The 18386-nt window shown below is 47.7% G+C and overlaps 1 protein-coding gene across 6 annotated transcripts in view; it reads left to right on the top strand.

Annotated features, from left to right (window-relative positions):
• The window catches only part of LOC138567588 (autophagy-related protein 9A-like), a 446942-nt gene extending 430358 nt beyond the window's left edge, over positions 1-16584 (top strand). For all 6 annotated transcript variants that reach the window (XM_069645965.1, XM_069645964.1, XM_069645966.1 and 3 more), the window contains one exon: positions 14556-16584. The gene's annotated coding sequence lies outside the window, so the exon portion shown is untranslated. The remainder of the gene's footprint in view (positions 1-14555) is intronic.
• The last annotated feature ends 1802 nt before the right edge of the window (positions 16585-18386 follow it).

The following is an 18386-nucleotide window of genomic DNA, read 5'->3' as shown; positions in this document are numbered from 1 at the left end:
GCCTCAAGGCAGTTCTTGACAAGAAGTTCGTTGAGGTCAGATCCTACGGGAAGGACCCAGACGAGAGCGACGAGGGAGACGATGAGGAACGGCAGGTCGACGAGGAGCCGGAGGACACCACGCCACTGCTGACTCTCCCGTCGCAACCACTGCCACCACCGACCGACAGGTCGCAGGACATCTTACTAGCCCTGGACACCCTGTGCTCAGAAATGAGGACAAGGATGCCTTTGCCTCCAGCGGATGATCAAGTGGCGCCTGGACCGTCAGGAAGCCCTCCATCCAAGCGTAGGTGGGTCCATCCACCCCCACCCTGCCATCCTTCACCTCCATCCCCTCCACCGAGGGACGAGACGGCGACATCTGGGACGGACGGCGATGGAGGCGACAATGGAACTGATCTCCTGTCTCCCCCACCCCGGGCTTCTCCTCCCGACGAAATTGGCTCTTTTCACGCCATGATCGCTAGGGCCTTAGAGCCCGAAGAGCAGAAGAAGGGATTCCTTTATCAGTGACGAGAGGCCAAGAGGAAGACCGTGCTCTTGGTCCCACTGTTGGACGACATCTTGGACGAAGGGCTGTCCCTCCTGAAGAACCAATCCTCGGCCCCAGCAAAGAGACCGGTACGAGGAGAAGTATAGGGTCCCAGACTCTGCACCTATGTGCCTCAGAGAGTAGCCGTCCCCAGATTCCGTGGTCTCCGCGGCGGCCAAGAAGAAATCTGCAGGGGTGACTGCATCGACTTCCACGGCGAGGTGAAGAAGCTGGACACTATGGGACGTAGGGTCATCTCGGTGGCGACGACTATTGAGGTGGCCAAAGCTCTCGCTATCATGGCCTGCTATGATGGGGAGGTGTGGTTTAAAATCTCCCCCCTCCTGGACTTCCTCCCAGACGACAAGAGGGCGGAGGCCCTTGAAATCTTGCAAGAAGGCGAGGTGGCTTCGGACAACACCATCACGGTGGCCACGGACATCACTGGCTTCTGCCAGATGGGCAACGGCATTTGCCTTCGCCGGCGTGGTTGGCTCAACGCCACAGACTTCTGTCAAGACGTACAGGCTGGGGTACTGGACATGTCCTTCGACGGAAACAACTTTTTTGGCAAGGCACTGGACGAGTCACTGCAGGCCACACTGCAGGCCATCAGGGCAGACACCGAGGCGGCCTGTGCCTTGGGCACACTCCATCGACGGCCGTCCTTTTGGTCCTCTGGAGGCAAGTTGCAAGGTATCTCCAAAGGATTTGGCGGCAGCTCTTCTTCATACCATCAAGCAGCCCTGTCTTCGTCCCAGGAAGCCTACAGAGGCCGCAGCAAGGCCAGAGGACATCGTCGTCACCAAGGGGCCCATGGTGGTAAGGCCTCTGCGAAGCAGGAGTGAACCGGCCGTGGCGTCGGGCCCCCACCCGAGCACCCCAGTGGGAGGTCGGCTGGCGAACTTTGTCGACGTGTGGAAATCCATCTTCACCAACCATTGGCTGCTGGATGCCCTGGCCCATGGACGCACTCTGGAGTTCCAAGGGAAGTGTCCCCGTTTCCCACCTGTGGCCAGGAAAGAAAACCACATTCCGCAACTTCTGCTGGAGGTGCGAGCAATGCTAAAAAAGGGCGCAATAGAACTCTTCCCAAAGAGGCTCCGGAGTATACTTGAGGTACTTGCTCATTCAAAAGAAGACCGCCGGTTGGCGGCCCATTCTAGATCTCTGCCGCCTTAACAAGTACATAAAATCCAAGAAGTTCCGGATGGTCACCCTTCAGCACATGCTGGGTGTCACGCTCACCTGAGTCTCTGCAGAAGCGATGAAGTCCTCCTGTCCCTGCTCGTGACTTCGATCCGTCCCCGGGGAATTGGAAAGATTGCCTAAAAGGGAATGACAGGATTGTTATACTACTAGAGGAATGACCCTAAGAGACCCTTCACCCCCTCCCCTTTCAGTTCTCTTCCAACTGTGTTCTCTTGGTGGTGCGAGGACTACTGAGCTGCTCACCTTTTAGTTTAATAGTGGCAAGCTCTCCTGCCTGCATCTGCAGGGGCGCTATGGTCTTGATGTCCTCTCACGGGATTTGCTGGTTATAGTTTTGAGTTTGGCGACAGAACTGCTGCACAGTTGCTCTTTGGTTTAGTGTTCCGGGAGCCAGTTCCTGCACTGGTTCCTTGGCTGCGGAAGCTGAGAACTCAGTTGATTCACTGAGTCCTTATCTGCTGAAACCCTTTCCTAGTTGCCTCACTGGGTATGAAAGTATGGATTGATCAGGTAAGTTTGTTAGATCAGGGAAGTTTGTAAGCATTGACCTGTACATTCTGATTCTAACCTGTTTGCCTGCTTTCTCTCCTGGTTGCAGGTTCCATGGCGTTGCAGTGGAGTCGGGAGAGCACCGGCGGTTAAAGAAGGCGGAGCGTGTACGATCCGAGAGTATGTACCCGTGATGAAAGAAACCTGAGTCCCGCTGAGCGGTTTCGCCGTGCACGAACACTGGGGAGGTGAGTATGCCGACGGAAAGCTCAGCAAAGTACTAACACTTTCTTCTTTGTCTTTTCAGGTGCGAGGAGTCTTTGACTTGAAAAAGTGCCCAGGCGGGGCATGCGGTCAGGAAATGCTGGATCGGGAATCGGGTAAGCGTGTGCCTCAGGCTGCAGATTACACGCGAAGCACGATCCGCTCTCTGGGCGTGACTTAAATAGGCCCCCACGGCCAGAGACTGGAACGAGCTGTGCAGATTGGAACTGGCACTAGGGGAACCATGTTGGGGGAAACAGGAAGTGCCTTATGAACGCTGGGTGTCTATGGGATGTATGCAGGATGATTTGTTCCTGGCCTGCCAAGCTCTCACCCAAGATGCTCCTGCTTGACCTTCCCCTTTACCAAAGGTGGAATGTACCGGCCTTATACCCATGACACTGGGACAGCTGGAGGAAGGAGACTTCCTGTCGTCGCTGGACTTGGAGAATGCCTATTTCCACATCCCCATTCACAAGGGACATTGAAAGTTTCTGTGCTTTGTGGTCCAAGGGCGGCACTACCAATTCAAGGCCCTTCCCTTCGGTTTGAAATCGGCCCCAAGGGTCTTCACCAAGTGCCTGGCACCGGTGGCAGCACGGTTGCGCCTACAGGGGATACACGTCTACCCCTACCTGGACGATTGGCTCATCTGAGCTTAGTCAAGGGAACTCGCCGTTGAACACAAAGCGAGGACCGTCCACCTGCTCACGGAACTGGGGTTCTCGATAAATTATGCAAAGTCCGGCTTGGAGCCATCTCAGGACGCTCTGTTCCTGGGAGCCAGACTCACCGCGGTGGCGCATCTAGCCTCACCGTCAGAGGACAGGATAAAGGGCATCTTGGGCAAGGTACAACAGCTGTTGACCATGAAGGTTGCCAGGGTGAGGTCCATCAAGTCCCTGCTCGGCATGATGTCGTGCATCTACCTCGTTCGGCTGTGCAAGCTGTGGATGCAGCCGCTGCAGGAGTTCCCCCACGCCCGTTGGAAACAATCGGCGGGAAGCTTTGAGGACAAGATCGCCCTCTGAGCCATTCCATCGAGTGATTCGATGGTGGGAGTCCGCGCGCATTTTGCGGCGGGCAGGGACTTTCTGTTATGACTTCATGGTCGTGAAGATTATGCGGCCTCTGTCCACAATTTCCGCTCAGAAAGATACAAATAACTTCCTGAGCAATCCTTGAGGCCACAGGTTTTTGGAGTGCCGAAGAACGCCAGGAACCAGGAACATTGGTGACCCCTCGACCGCTGTAAAGCAAGCAATGGGTCAGTACAATGGCAAACAATATACTGAATAACGAGGTAACAAGTATCAAGGGGCTTACCAAGGGTCTGGGGACATGAAGAACAAAGATGAGACTGGAGGGGTTCCGTGGGGTTGCAGAGTGTAGCAAGCAGCAGTGGATAGGCGTAGATTGTTGTAGAAAAAGGCACTGCAAGACCTGAATGGAAAGGGTACTCCAGCAGGTAACAGAAGAGGAAATCCGAAAACAGTCCGTTAAGAGTTCCAAGGTCAAAAGCCAGTCAAGTTCATCGTAACCAGGGGGTAATCCAAAGGAATCCAAAAATACAGTTCAAAGGTCCTGAAACAGCAGAGCAAAACAGTATCCAAGGGCTTGACGGAGGAATCCAAGAAGAACAGTCCGGAGTCCAGGTTCAAGATGTGGAGACAGGAAGACGCTGAACAGTGCCTGATTGGGTCAGCTGTGAAGCACTGAATGAGCGTTCCCTCTCCGGTTTTAAAGGGGTCTAGGAGTGTCACATGACCCATCACGTGACCGATGATGTAGCATGTTTCCTTGTCACATGACCCAAGTTTTCAAAACGCTGCCGGGTCTTCCTGAGGGCGGGACGAAGCAAAGGAAAAGGCCGGCATCTCTGTCGACTGTCTCCAAGACACCAGGGCAACTGCCAACGTCGCAATGGGTGAATATGACTATAGCGCGTTAGAAGCCCTCGTGTGCGCCGCTGCCATGCTGCTTGAGGGAGTGAGGACATGAGGTCAGAAGGGGAAGGCAGATCAGGACCTGAGATGGAGGGCTTAGTGACTGCACGGGTGTTCGAGTGCGTAAGGTGACCAGTGGATGGTGTAACACTTTCAGACCCCAGCGCATCAGGGGACTGTGATGACAGACGCCTCCCTGGAGGGATGGGGCGCACCCCCCGAGAATCTCCACGCAAGAGGCCTTTTGGCTCCCAGAGGAGAAGTCGTTGCACATCAACGTCCTGGAGCTCCGGCCCTTGTTTTGGGCCCTCAAGACATTCCTTCCGTCCCTCAAGTGCAAGGTGGTCCGGGTCTTCAGCGACAACACCACCATGTTCTACATTCGGAAGCAGGGGGGCACCAGATCCCCAGCTCTCTTCAAGGAAGCGCAGGATCTATGGCACTGGGCCTTCGCCCAAAGGATGTTTCTGGTACCCTTTCATCTGGCAGGATTGAAGAATACTGTCGCAGACCCACTCAGCAGGGAGCTGCCCTCTTGCCACAAGTGGGAGCTTTGGCCGGATCAGGTGGAGCAGCTGTTTCGACGATGGGGCAATCCCCAGATCGATCTGTTTGTGACGGCGACAAACACCAAGTGCTGGATGTTCACCAGCAGGTTTCCCCAGCCGAGGAGCATGGGGGATGCGTTCTCATTCCCCTGGGGTGGCCTGTTTCTCTACACGTTCCCGCCGTTGTTTCTGTGACTCATCAGTCAACTCAGACGGTCCCGGTGCAGGATGATCCTCATTGCACCGGCGTGGCCGATGCAGATTTGGTACCCGGACCTTCTGGACATGTCGGCGTCCCCTCCAGTCAAGCTTCCAACGGACGCAGATCTTCTCGCCAGGGAAGGAGGCGAGTTTCTGCACCACGACCCTGGGTCGCTGAACCTGCAGGCCTGTCTCCTGCAGCGCTAGAGTTCGGAGGATACGATATCCTGGCGGACTGCAAGGAGGTGCTTGTAAAGGCCAAGGCTTCTTGCACTCTTAAGTGCTACGGACATAAATGGAAGAGGTTCACCGTCTGGTGCTGTGCTCAGAAGATAAACCCTCTGCGGATTACGGCCCCTCAAGTGCTGCCGTACTTGCTGTCGCTGGCCAAGGCGGGTCTGGCACATGCTTCTATCAAGATCTATCTGGCGGCTATCTCCCGCTACACCAGAACTCAGGGGCGATCGTCGCTGTGGTCGCATCGCCTTGTTAAGGAGTTCATGAAAGGAGGTTTCTGCTTGTTCCTGCCGGTGAAGGCTCCGGCCCTGGCATGGGAGCTCAATGTGGTGCTGAATATGCTCATGGGTCATCCGTTCGAGCCTCTGCATCTCTGAAATTCCTATCGTGGAAGACGGCGTTCCTGGTGGCCATCACCTCCGCACGGCGAGTGGGAGAGATCCAGGCCTTCTCCTGTAAGCCTCCGTACTTGAAATTCCACGCAACGAGGGTCGTGCTGATGACGCACCCCTCCTTCATGCCCAAGGTGCTGTTGGACTTCCATCTCAACGAGCCCTTGGTGTTACCCGTTTTCTTCCCTTTGTCGCCGGCTGAGAGGACTTAGCACTTCCTGGATGTGGCTAGAGCGCTGAAGTTCTATGTGGACCGCACGAAGAATTTTCGGAAAACATCACAGCTGTTTGTGAACTTTGGCCCTGTGAACCAAGGGAAGGCCCTCTCCAAGGCTTCCATTTCCAGGTGGCTCTCCAGCTGCATCACGTACTGTCACTGGTTGGCAAACCGACCGTTGCCTGGCTGTCGGAGAGCCCATTCGACCAGAGTGATCGCTGCAACTAGGGCATTCCTGTCTGGTGTGCCCCTGCTGGACATCTGCAGGGCTGCTACGTGGAGGTAGACGCACACCTTCACGAAATTCTACTGCGTCGACCGGGATTCCAGGGAGGAGTCCAGAGTCGGCCAAGCAGTGCTGCGCAACCTGTTCACTTGAAGGTGAGCCTGGTGAGGAGGTAAGAGGTGCTTAATGTGGAGCCTTACCACCTCCGTGGTTGTGCATGTGTGTACTGCTATGTATTCTTTTATTCATGAGCATGTGAATCCATGCCAGACCCCATGCTGGAGAAGGAACAAGTTACTTACCTGTAACTATTGTTCTCCAGCATGGGTCTGGCATGGATTCACATGCGAACACTCCCGCCTACCCCTCTGCAGCTCTTCTCTTGGTCCTACTGCCACTTTACGTGCTACCAAATCTGAAGATGGCTGCCAGAGGAGGGGCTTAGGTAGAGGGCAGTCATTGGCTGGGGGCAGTATGACCCAGAGACCCGTGATTGGTTATTAGGAGAAAGACAGTTCAGAAACAAAACTGAAACTGATTTTTTTTTTTTTCTTTACCGAGGATTCCCAGCCTGACAACGGGGAATATTCATGAGCATTTGAATCCATGCCAGACCCATGCTGGAGAGCAACAGTTACAGGTAAGTACCTTGTTCCTTCTAAAGACATGACTTTAAGTTATATTTTCTGAGAAGAGCTCAGTTTCTATACAGAACACTCGAGCAGAGACCAAGAAGGAATTTGAGGTGCTGCTATCTAAGATAAGCAACAGAACACCCATTAGCCTTGGGAAAAGAAAGGCTGATGACTTTACACCAGGTAAATGTCAACAATGGTGTAGATGCCCTATTCAAAGGGGAAACAAACCTTGAACACGAAATGAAACTTTGAGCGTGCCGTTTCATAGTCAGGTTCATGTGTGTAGTTATGCTGCTATAGATTTACATGGAAAAGCATATTCTGCCCATTTTCTTGAGATCTGTACGTTGCAGAAAAATAACATTGCTATCATTTTAAAGCCTATCCAAAGGCTGTTCTGTTGCCACAACTTCCATCAAAATTCGACCTTGGGAACTCAAGCTACAACTTAAAATGTGTTCCTAGCGCCCCAGAAAATGTCCCGAAGCCGGAAGCCAGTGAGGTGGTAGCTTATTAGATTGGATATCAGCCTAAAACATTTCGGGTTGATGACTGTTAACATTTTTGAGTACATTTCGAAAAATTGCCATTTGGACATGCAACTTGTGCCGAAATACGACATACTTTGTCAAATGCGGTATGATTAGAGAAACTCTTTTATTTAGGTTGACTCCCGGAATCTCTTGTTTGTCTGTCATCCCGACTGGTGGTTTTACAAATTATTTTCTGGATTTTAATCAAGTTTATCTAATAAAGCGACAATCCTTACAATCCTTATCTGGAGTCACTATCACCTAATTTGTATTGAATCTGGCTCTGGTATACCCCTGCGAATGATCTAAGAGGGGCTATTATGAGTGCAAAGGCGATGTAGGGTGCTGTCCCCGATTTCTTGGAGGGTGGAAGTCAACAGGGTGTGCCAGTAATACTATCCCTAGTGTGAGGTCTACTGTACCCATGGTGCTTCACGCAAGATTGTTTTTTTCAACTAGCATAGTCGGACGCATATCGTGGAGTTCCTTCTTGGCTGTCGCCATTACTTAGAAAAAGTTTAAACAATAGTATTTCTTTGTCGTTTCGATAATCCGTCTACCGCGAGATCTTTGGCGAGATAGGCCTCAACTGGCGTCGGCTCGCATAGTAGGGAGAGTGGGGGGAGCTTCATACTTTAGTCTCGTTAAGAGAATACATATTCCCTTAACTCCTACACATTTCGCCAGGCTGCCACCCCCATACAAATTGGAAAACGCACCTTTTAAGTTTTTCCCTTCGTGCAATAGAAAATTCCCCTGGAAAAACTTGCACCGGGTGTGCAATCTCTGTCTCCCCAGGGATCACGCCGAGGGACAGTGCAAGTTGTGCAAACTGTTTAGGACCAAAGGGGCAGTCCAACCTGAACTGCTAGATCACATCCCTTCCTCAAGAGACCACAAGCAACCACAAATATATTTTAGCCTCATTGGCATCATCAGTGGGGTCTAGCTTGGGTCTCTAGATACAGCAGGCTCGACGAATGTCTGGGCAAACCTACTCGACTTTGTCTGACATTTGCAAAACTGAAGTGATGTCTGGAAGGGTTTGAGTTAATCGCAACCAGTGACATTGCCCTGGGCAACACTTCAAATCAGTGTTTTTAGACATACCTGCCATTACAGAAGGGAAAGGCCATATACTATTCAGGCGTGGTCCCACCCCAAAAGGAGCAGCCCGCCTAAACTGCTAGGTCATATTTATTCTGTACAAGACCACAAGCAACCCCTCAGTTGCATTTGGTCTTTCCCCTTCTGTAATGAGTGTAATTGACTTTGACAGCCACATTTAAAAGTAAATACTATGGGCCACACATGAGCTGCACAATTCCAGATTATTACCTGCTTTCGGGATATGTCTGAGTGGCTTCCATCATGGTGTGTGTGGCTAACACAGAATGCCGAAAGCAGTTACATATGTTGGTGAGTGACGTTCAATCTCCAGCAAAGGTCACTTGGCACTGGTGCTATCTTTATTCTTACAATTTTAATGATGATGTGCACTTTGTCTTTGGTGATAGGTTTTTGTAATGAATCAGTTTTGGGTGGGAAGTTTTTAGACAAAAATATCTCTTTCCATTCTGCCTCAAATTCTTGTGACAAGTTTACCGAGGTGTGGAAATTGGTAAAGGTTTTCAATTCAAGGTTGTCCTCATTGTTACCATTCCTTCATCTTCAATAGTCACTATATGGGTTTAGCCCTGACCCACTGTTCAAATAGCCTACTTGGCTTGTTCCCTGTCTCATTGAAAGTGTATTTGACATGAAAAAGGCTACTTAAGTTTGCCCCTCAGAGCCATGATTTTGCAGTCAGTTCAATTTACCTTGGTGGCTTTATTATCCTTCTTGTACCATCAAACACTGAGAGCTTTTCTTTCATTAATATCCATATTTTATCTAGGCTGGCTGGCAATGCTGTAAGCGGACCCCTTCACAGTTAAGTTTAAGGCGTCCTTTTTGTTGTTATATGTAGTGGACTGCAGGTCATTGACCAGGAAACAAATCATTTATATGTGTGGCAGAAATGCAGGTTACAATGTTATCTTTCAAAAAGTGTTGTGATTGCTATCAACCTCGCCCATCATCCTTGCAGCCCAATGTTAAGCCCATTAACAGCAGACGATAAACGGGGATAGCAATGGTGCCCTGTGAGAACTCTGATTTCCAAAAAGAGTGTTATTAACATCGACTGTAGTCTTTTCCTCTGTATATTTTATGCATTTGTGAGTGTAATGTGTGCAGTCTTTTAGGCCAGCTTTTTTTCCCATTCTCTCCATCATTCTGCAGTGGTCCCCCTCAATGGAGTGGTCTTTCCCTTAGAATAGCCAGTCTCCTGTAACAGGAGGATATTCAGACCTTCCCTCATTATAGGTCACCGTTTTTGTGAAGTTAGAGACATTGGGAATGCAATTCAACAGAAATTCTGACCGGCATTCATCAGAAACATAGATCATTCAAGGAGTCCTGTTGCCGAACACGCGATAAAACCCAATCTCCTCCACCATTAATGCCTCTTTCTTGAATGGGAGGTTTTTGTGACACAATATCGTAATGCCTGCTTGTTTGCAAGAACCAAGGCCCAAATCTTAGCGTGGACATTTTTATGCTGTAATCTCATTTAGCGTGGTTTACGCAAATGTGTCTCTTGAATGAAAGCTACTTGGGCTTCTGCATTGTGCAGTAGATGGAGCAGGAAGGCCTGTTAGTTTGCTGAGTTTTACCCCGGGGAACGTTAAGTGTCAGAAACGTAACCATGGTTAAGTAAAAGCTGTAGTCTATGGTATATGTTAATTGACTTGATCACTTTTTTATGTTGTCCATGAGGTTGACTGTTATGTCCCATCACCTCCAGTAACCACACACCACCCCAAAGATGCAACCACACTAACGATATGGAGTGTATGGTACTAGCGCTCCACTCAAATATCCCCCTCCACTCCTACCCGAACAGCAGCTGTTAGAGAACAATGATGTAACAAAAGAAGAAAGAGGCAACATCAAAGAGACAAACTGAGGAAAAAACAGCTGCTTGTTATTTAGTTGTACCCCCATTTCATTGTTTTAAGCAAAACCCAGACTGCTTGTTTGACCCCTGTAGGACTAGAGCCTTCTAATTGGTCAGGAATTTTTGGTTTTGGTGTACAGGTTTATTTTATTCAGGTTCACCCATACCCCCTGCGTCCCCTTTCGGATTTCCTCATATTTCTGCCACATATATCTACCTGCAGCCTCAGATGTTCGTCAGTGGTTGTTGGATGAAGGGGAGGGGGTAGGGGGGTTATTTGTGTGCACCTTTTCAAGTATTTTTGGAAGAAGGGAGGTCACCACCAGCAAATCTGAACCGGGTGCTACACACTAGATACGCCTGTCTCCTTATCAGGCTCCAGTGAACAAGTTGCAGCTGTTTATTGTGGGCTGCCATTAGCTTCATACAATAAAGGCTGGGATTCTTGAAGTCCACTCTCTGCAGGAAAAGGCACAGCTGAGGGATCTGTAGGAGATAACATGTCAATGATTGCTCTTGGCTATGAATTGGCTTGGCTTCACCCCTTGCTGTATGGGATAACCTAGTGGGTCTCCAGGTCAAGGATCTCTGGCTAGGTAAGCCACCTGTTAAAAAGAGGGTGTTATTTTATTTCACCAGCTTGGAAAACGGTCTGCTAAAACAGGGATGACCGTTCTCAAAATGTTCAAAAAGTTGTCCTGAGCGCGTGTGAATCAATAGACTTCAGTCTGTGAAATGATTGTTAGAGGGAAGTGAAATTTCCAAAGGATCTGGCAGCATGATAGATCTGGAAGAGTGCTGAGCAATACAGTGCAATTAGAAGCTAACTAAGTGACAAGCAGAGTCCCACAGAGATCTCTTCTTGCTCTCGTGTGCCTCCAATATATGCCAAAATGATACTTTGAGATATCTGTTAAATAAGGTGTTTGCTCACACGTGCTAGAAAGTTCTTTTACGGGCAGATCCTCCAGCTGGAGTGCAAAAGAAGGGGTATCCAGAGTGTTCTAGGTGGTGGAAGCTTAGGGTCACTGCAGCTGAGCGCGGAGTCCTTCACTTACGGTGCAGAACTACCAAGAATAAAACTAGATGGCAGATAATTAATTATGCGTCACCATACCAGTAACTATCTTGGCATTTTCAATTTGGATGAAAATTGTACGAAGGCTGTCTACGTGAGCGCAACAGAAATGTGAGATGGATAGGGACAGATGAAAGTGGCATAACAAGGATTTGTGGTGTTACTTTGTGTCGCTTCTAAAACCTTGTTTTGTCTATTGTGTCCAGTTCTAAAGGCCACATCTCAAAAAAGAAAGGCAGCATGGCAACAGTGTTGTTGGACAACATACAATGAGTGGTATAAACCACAATTGTAATACGAGTTTGTGGATTCACTGGAGGAAATGGGATTATTACCAAGACATTTCAGTAACAAAATGGAGTCAGTCCAGTATAAAAAAAGCCCTTTTTTCCTGGGGAGGAGTACTGAGCATTCAAGGATAAGCCTGAGACCAAGCTGTATCGGTGTTTAAAGAGTAGACTGTGAAAACAGCAGACAGGGAAGGTGTAGAAGTTCTCTAAAATATAGGTATAGAGAAAATGTGTTCATACAACTGCATTCTTGGAGAGAAAATATTAAGATTTGAGTCAATAGAAAGTAGAAAAGATGCATTGCAATTGTAACTACTCTTCTCTTTCATGATCACCCAATGTGGGAAAGCTGAGGGTGTCCTCACACCTACTCCCCTTGGATCCTCTTCTCAGGTGGTCAGGGAAAGGCCATCTCCTGGATCACCTGGGTGGAGGGTCCTTGGGGATTGTGGAGAGGATGTACACAGGCGAGACATGGTATCCCATTTTTCCAAATGAGAACCAACAACACCCTCCCCCTGCCTTTATAGGCTTTTGTAAACACTCTCCACTCATTCATTTCACTATAGTACTTAGACGAGGAAGAGGCAACTACAAGTAATGCACACTAACAGATCCTCTCACCACTCTAGTACTCAGACGAGGAAGGGGCCTACAGACTAGTGTAAGGGTCAGGCATGTCCAGAGTGCTTCACTAATTGTGGTCAGGAAATTGAGCCTGGAGACACACAACTGCAACCTGTTAAAACAGTTGCAGGTGTTTAAAAGATGGAGTCTGAGAGATCACAGAGAGACCCGCAGAGGGAGAAATCCTGCAGAATACAAGGGAGCCAAGGGTGGTCCTGTCAGGAAACCAGGATGCCGGCGAGAACTGGAAGGAACTGTGGCTTCGGGCCAGGAAGGGCCGTGCGAAGGCCACCGTATTGGGAGTCTCACTGGTCGGTGCCTGCATCGGGAGATGCGGGCCAGAAAATAAATCCAATTGTTGTAAAACACCAGCAGCATCCACAGGATGTGAGCAGAACTGCCACCAACCCACAGATAGAGAGAGACAGAGAGAGAGAAGCGAACTGCGAGTGGGTCTCGCTGTTCAAAGAGGACGTGTACACGGAGCAGAGCTGGAGGTGACAGTCGCCCGGAGAAGCCGGAGAAAGATCACTGAGGAAAAAGGATCACTCGAACCGGGGACTCTTGGGTCTGTTACACAGCAACAGGAATTCCGAATGAGCAGGAAGTTATGTGCAAGACACGTTGAACGAAAATAAATGGGTTTTGACGATTACTACAGAGTGTGAGCAAATAAGAACTGGAGACTTTTGTATACTGAACTGAATTAAAGCTTTTGATGAGCATATGAAAGCTTTTAAGAGACCAATGTGCAAAACGACAAGTTGGTGTGAAGAACGAATAGCATATATTGCAAGTTAAGAGTGAATCTGATTAAATGCAAGTATAGAACATTGCTGAGGAGTGTGAGAGCAATGTGGTGAAGGGAAAAGAGTACCACAAAGTGAACTGTGTAACAAAACTCATGGTTACAAAGGCCAGAGACAGGCAAAGAGTGAAACATGTGGCAAAGCCAAAAGGACGGCAAAGAGAGAGCCAAGTTAGTGCGAATCAGAACTCTGGTGCAGCTGAAAAAGAACCATTGTGGGCAAGCAACCCTAGGGTGACCGGTTGTGCGACCTTTAATGGGTGGACTGTGTGGTCCGACACCTGTGCCTAGGCCGAATATACCCATCTGTGGAAGCCAAAGAAATGTACAGAAAGCGATTACAAGTGTCTGAAAGAGATTGCTGAAGTGAAGCAGAAGAAGGCAATCTGTATGAACTTCTCAAGAACTAGGAGTCTAAAGTTGATCTGGAACTGGTCTTAAATATTGAGAGACTGACCTTAAGTACAAGTTGGCAAGCTGAACAAGCTGGTGTCTTGGGGAAGGAGATTCCTGAGACCAATTTTAACCTGTGGTGCTTTCTTGGGGAAAGGAACCTAGTGGGTTTTTTTTAACTGTTATCTTGAACTTGGGGAAAGGAGCCTCGAGATTCATTTTGAACTGTGTTGTCTTGATCTTGAGGATGGGAACCCCAAGACTTTGTGGAACTGTCTTGAACTTGGGGAAGGGGAGCTGGAATGTAAGCCCAGAGCTACAAGAAGCTCAAAACTTTATTTGGAACACAATTTCTTTTGATGCCAACATCCCTACACATTGTTCAGCTTTAGTTGTGAGGGAAAGTATAGGTTTTGGACACACAGACTTTTAAGTTGAACTTACTGACTCAGACTTAGTTCTTTTAGGTAGGCAAATCCCACTTTAGCATAGGGCAAGTTAGGCTTTCAACCAGCCTGACATTTAAGTTAATAAACCATTTTTGTCTGAACTTTGAATCTGTTGTCTGTCTCATGCTTCATGATGACTTTCCACCAGTTAGCATGCATATTTCCTCCTTCCTTTATCATTCTCATCTCCTGAACTATAGTGATATTCTCCCATTTTGTTTACATACATAACAAACGTTGCCCAAATGAGTCCATGTCATCATTTGATCTTACAACTATTCTGTTTATTTTATTTTCTAGCGTTACTGCATAAAGACCAAAATTCATTGTAATTTGGTGGAATAGTGTCCCTACAATATTTTACCTAACCAATAATAAACCTACCAAACACAGTTCTAAAGGGGGTTTATGCAATCTGTTTGTGATGCAGATGTGACTAGTGCCTTTCTGACATGTGCCATTTCTTTCACAGGTTCCTTATACAGACTGCAGCGGTGACGCCCTCATTGACAGGTCTAGCCCCGAAGCGGGAAGGTGCACATGGTCTTCCATGATGATGGGCCCAAAGCTACGAGAACCCCACACTAAGCGGTCTTCCTTTTTGCCTTCCTGTTTTTCCACAGGCTGCCTGCCTTCATCAGTGCCATGATGCGGGCGAAGGACAGTCAATTTGCATTTGTGTGTGCGTGTGTTGGGTGTGGCCGTGCTCAATGGATTCCCTTGTTAATCTCAAGGACGAGAGAAGGTCTTTTTTTGCTGCTTTGCCAGGACAGTGTTAACTCCCTGGATTTTGGACTTGCTTGTTTTGTCATTGAAAGACAATTTTGTGTTTTTAAAAAAAAAAGACAACATGGTGACTCTAACGCCAGAATAAGCTATTTTACATTTCTATAACAAAACACAAAAAAATAGGAAAAGTATTTATAAACAGGGATCTGTAAATAGAATTCAAAATCTACTAACTACACCTTCTCATATCCGGACCCGGACCCAGACACCTCCAAAGCACTTCCTTGTATTGATCAGCTGCTTCAGCGTCCCTGCAGGCAGCAAGGTGCCGGATAATTAGCCCCTTCCAACTTGCCTGTGGGGGCAGGGTTGTACCTGTTCTTTCTTCAGTGGCCCAGAGTTTTAATTTGACTTTGGAATGGTCCCATACAGCTTTATGCGCCTCGTCAACACATTCTTGACAGCACGAAGATCACTTCCGAAACCAATAATCTGGTTGGGGTGTACCCAGGATTAAAAAAGAGAAGATGCATTGCCAAGTCTACTTCCGGATGTCCCACAAAACTCCCTAAGGATGCAATCCCAAAGGGATATTGTAGTACTACAGGATACACATCTTCTGATCTATTCCGGCTAAGTCACTCAAGCATTTTCTATGTTATTTTGCACTGTTTCATTAAGACCCCACTACATATAGTGAGCTTGAGATCCAAAAAAACAAATGTTGGGGAAAGCTTCCGTGCATCACTGGCTGTAAATTCAATGTGGCCGGTGTGACTGGTAGTTGTATGGCTTTTGATAATGGGAGTAGCAACTATGGTGATGCTGGATGAGCTGTAAGGCCCATTTTGCCCTGGGCTTTTCAATGTCAGCTGTAGTCTAAGCAGGATATATCGTTCAGACACAGCAAGCTGTGGGTGTGTATAACCACATACAACCCAAGCAGTGGATTGACCGTTCTCATGAATAAGAGATGAAGGTACCATACACAAATCCCTCAGCGTGTTACCTGCTAGCTTCTGTAATGGAGTCACATCCACATCCTTGAAGGACAAGAGAATGTTCTGGCAATCTATCAAGGAACCAGACCAGCACCCCTCTTCCAACAGCATGTGCAGCATAGTGGAGGGGGCACTGAAAGGATGCAGGAAGAAATGTCACCTTGGATGTCAAACAGATCTTGTGTACATTACGCTCTGCATATCAGGACTGTTGCACTTTTGTAAGCAAATGGCCACCATCCAATTCTTACTGTTTTAGTGAAGACACTGCTCCTCACTTTTGTTTTCCAAGCTCCCCAGATACTTTCTTCCTAATTGGGGGCTGGGATATATAACTGGTCTTTTACATTTCTCATTGCTTGACTTTGCACTACATGTTACTACTGGACAGTCTATATTGGCTGGGCAACTGAGAGTACTATTAAGAACAATCACACTACTAAATCACCCCCACCAGATTGGGGCAGCTGGTGGTGGCGCAGCCCACATTACACCTCCTAATGTATTTCATCATTGCCCCTACCATCTGATGAAGTCACTAATGTAATCCTGAGTGGTATCAGCAAGGATGCTCCGTTTTATCCCCATCAGTGATGTCATACTTGAAATGAACAGACTTTGTGCCATTGGACAGAAGAGCATTGGGGTCCCATTTCCATGGTGCTGACTTAGTGGTGCTGCCGTGGCTCATCTCAAGGCCTGGGTGGGTGAGCTGTATGCACCCAGCATGGGATGTGTGCGCCAGCTGCATTAAATGTTTACAGACTTGTATGTCATTTCTCTGTGTCTCCATTTGTTTTTTTAAAATCAGAAATCATATGCATCTTTTACAGGGCACTTTAACACTATTTGCAGTGTAGCCCATTAGGGGCAGCTAAACATTGAAGCCTAACGCCATGTTGACACACTATAAATTCACCATTGCATTGTATCTTGTACCTGACTAGATTTACAGGTAAATACATCCTAAAACAGGAGGCGCCATATCAACACTTTAGAAAGAGCTACTTGTACGTGTATGCAACCTCTGGTTCTCTAGATGTTTTGGACTGTATCCTACCAGACAGGCCAGCATAGTCAATGGTGAGGCATCATGGGATTTGTAGTCCGAAACATCTGGAGAGACACATGTTGCAGAGCCCTGCTAAAAGAAAATCTTACTATATCTAACTCTATATTTTTCAAGAAAACTTTTATTAGCATTTAAGAATATGCTATTAGGATGTGTACTGTGCATTGCTGCCATTTGCATGTTCTCCAGACGCTCTGGCAGGTCTGGAAGAGAGTGGGTGACTTTTGTTAAGTTCGGAGGAGAGGGAAAGGCAAGATTCCAGTGTTGTGTTAAGATCACAGATTGGAAGTACCTTGACCTCAGCGTGCTTGCAAACCTTCACAGCTGTGAAATGTAGGAGACATTGAGAGATTTGTGTCCTAGCCTCGTGCTTATAGTGTGGACATGTTTTGGCCAGGGGCAAAGTATGTTGGTTCGAGGTCTTTGTGATGTTCGAAGTCTGAGGAGAGGGACTTTTTTTGTAAAAGCATGTGTGAATGGATGGTTTACGTTTCTGTGTGGTAATTAAGGTGTAGAAAAATTGAGGATTTGTCTAAAGGTAGGAGTGTTCCTGGGGTTTCTGTAGTGCTGCCAAAGGATTGCTCTTGCTGCTGGTTGCGTTATGGTGAGTGGTGTTCGGCTTTAATGGTTGATGCATGAAGATATCCTGTGTTAAGGTTTACATATTGCGGGAGACACTGTATTCTCTCGGGGTTTTGGCAATGCCTTGGTGTGATGTCTTCTAGTTGTTCCAGTTTCCTGAGAGCCACTAATTAGGTTCTATTGGAACTGTCGGGAGCTTGCATGGCATTTCTTTAGGTTGTGTCTGCACATAAAAATGTAACTATTGTGAAGTATTATTTCCACTCATTGATGGGTGTAGGATTTATGGTCTGTTAAACATTGAAGAGCCAAGTTTTTAGACTTCAAGAATTTTAGGTGGTTCTTTAGGGTGCAAATTTCCCTTCGTAGGTCATTGCAGTGTTTGGCTGCCAAAGTGTTAAAGGCAGAGCGTCCGTGTCCTTCTCTGCAACAACTTCTGGTTTCTAATAGTAAGTTGTTTCTCTATCTTCGGTCTCTTTGATTTTGGAGAAAATCTGCTCCTTGACCTACAAGTGCTCGGTGGGCGATGTGGATTGTCTTGTTACCTGGATAATTTTGTATTTAATTGGGAGACAGTCAAGTACTTTGAGAGCCAGTGTTGGGTTCCCTTGTGTTGAGTCTGAGTAGTTGTCTAGCTGCTTGGTTTTGGAACTGTTTGAAGTTTTTTTTGTGAGGAAAGTCTGACATACTTAGATAAATGATGTTTGCATAGTCCATTCATGAAAGAATCGGGGAGATGACGGCCAGCGCCTTGTGTGCAAAGGAGAGGTAGTGCACAATTTGCCAGAGAGCAAGCTGGTAGAAGCACTTTTTGGCTATTATGTTGACTTGGGGCTCCAGCGTGAGTCCATTGTCCATTAACATGCTTAGGTTCTTGATCACTTTAGATATTTAAGGCCAGTTACCCGTTTCCATAGGC

The sequence above is a fragment of the Ambystoma mexicanum genome, chromosome 2p, assembly GCF_040938575.1.
Source record: "Ambystoma mexicanum isolate Mex_15411 chromosome 2p, UKY_AmexF1_1, whole genome shotgun sequence".
NCBI classification, from domain to species: Eukaryota; Metazoa; Chordata; class Amphibia; order Caudata; family Ambystomatidae; genus Ambystoma; species Ambystoma mexicanum.
The sequence above is the reverse complement of the archived record's forward strand: the minus strand, read 5'-3'. Positions and strand labels throughout refer to the sequence as shown.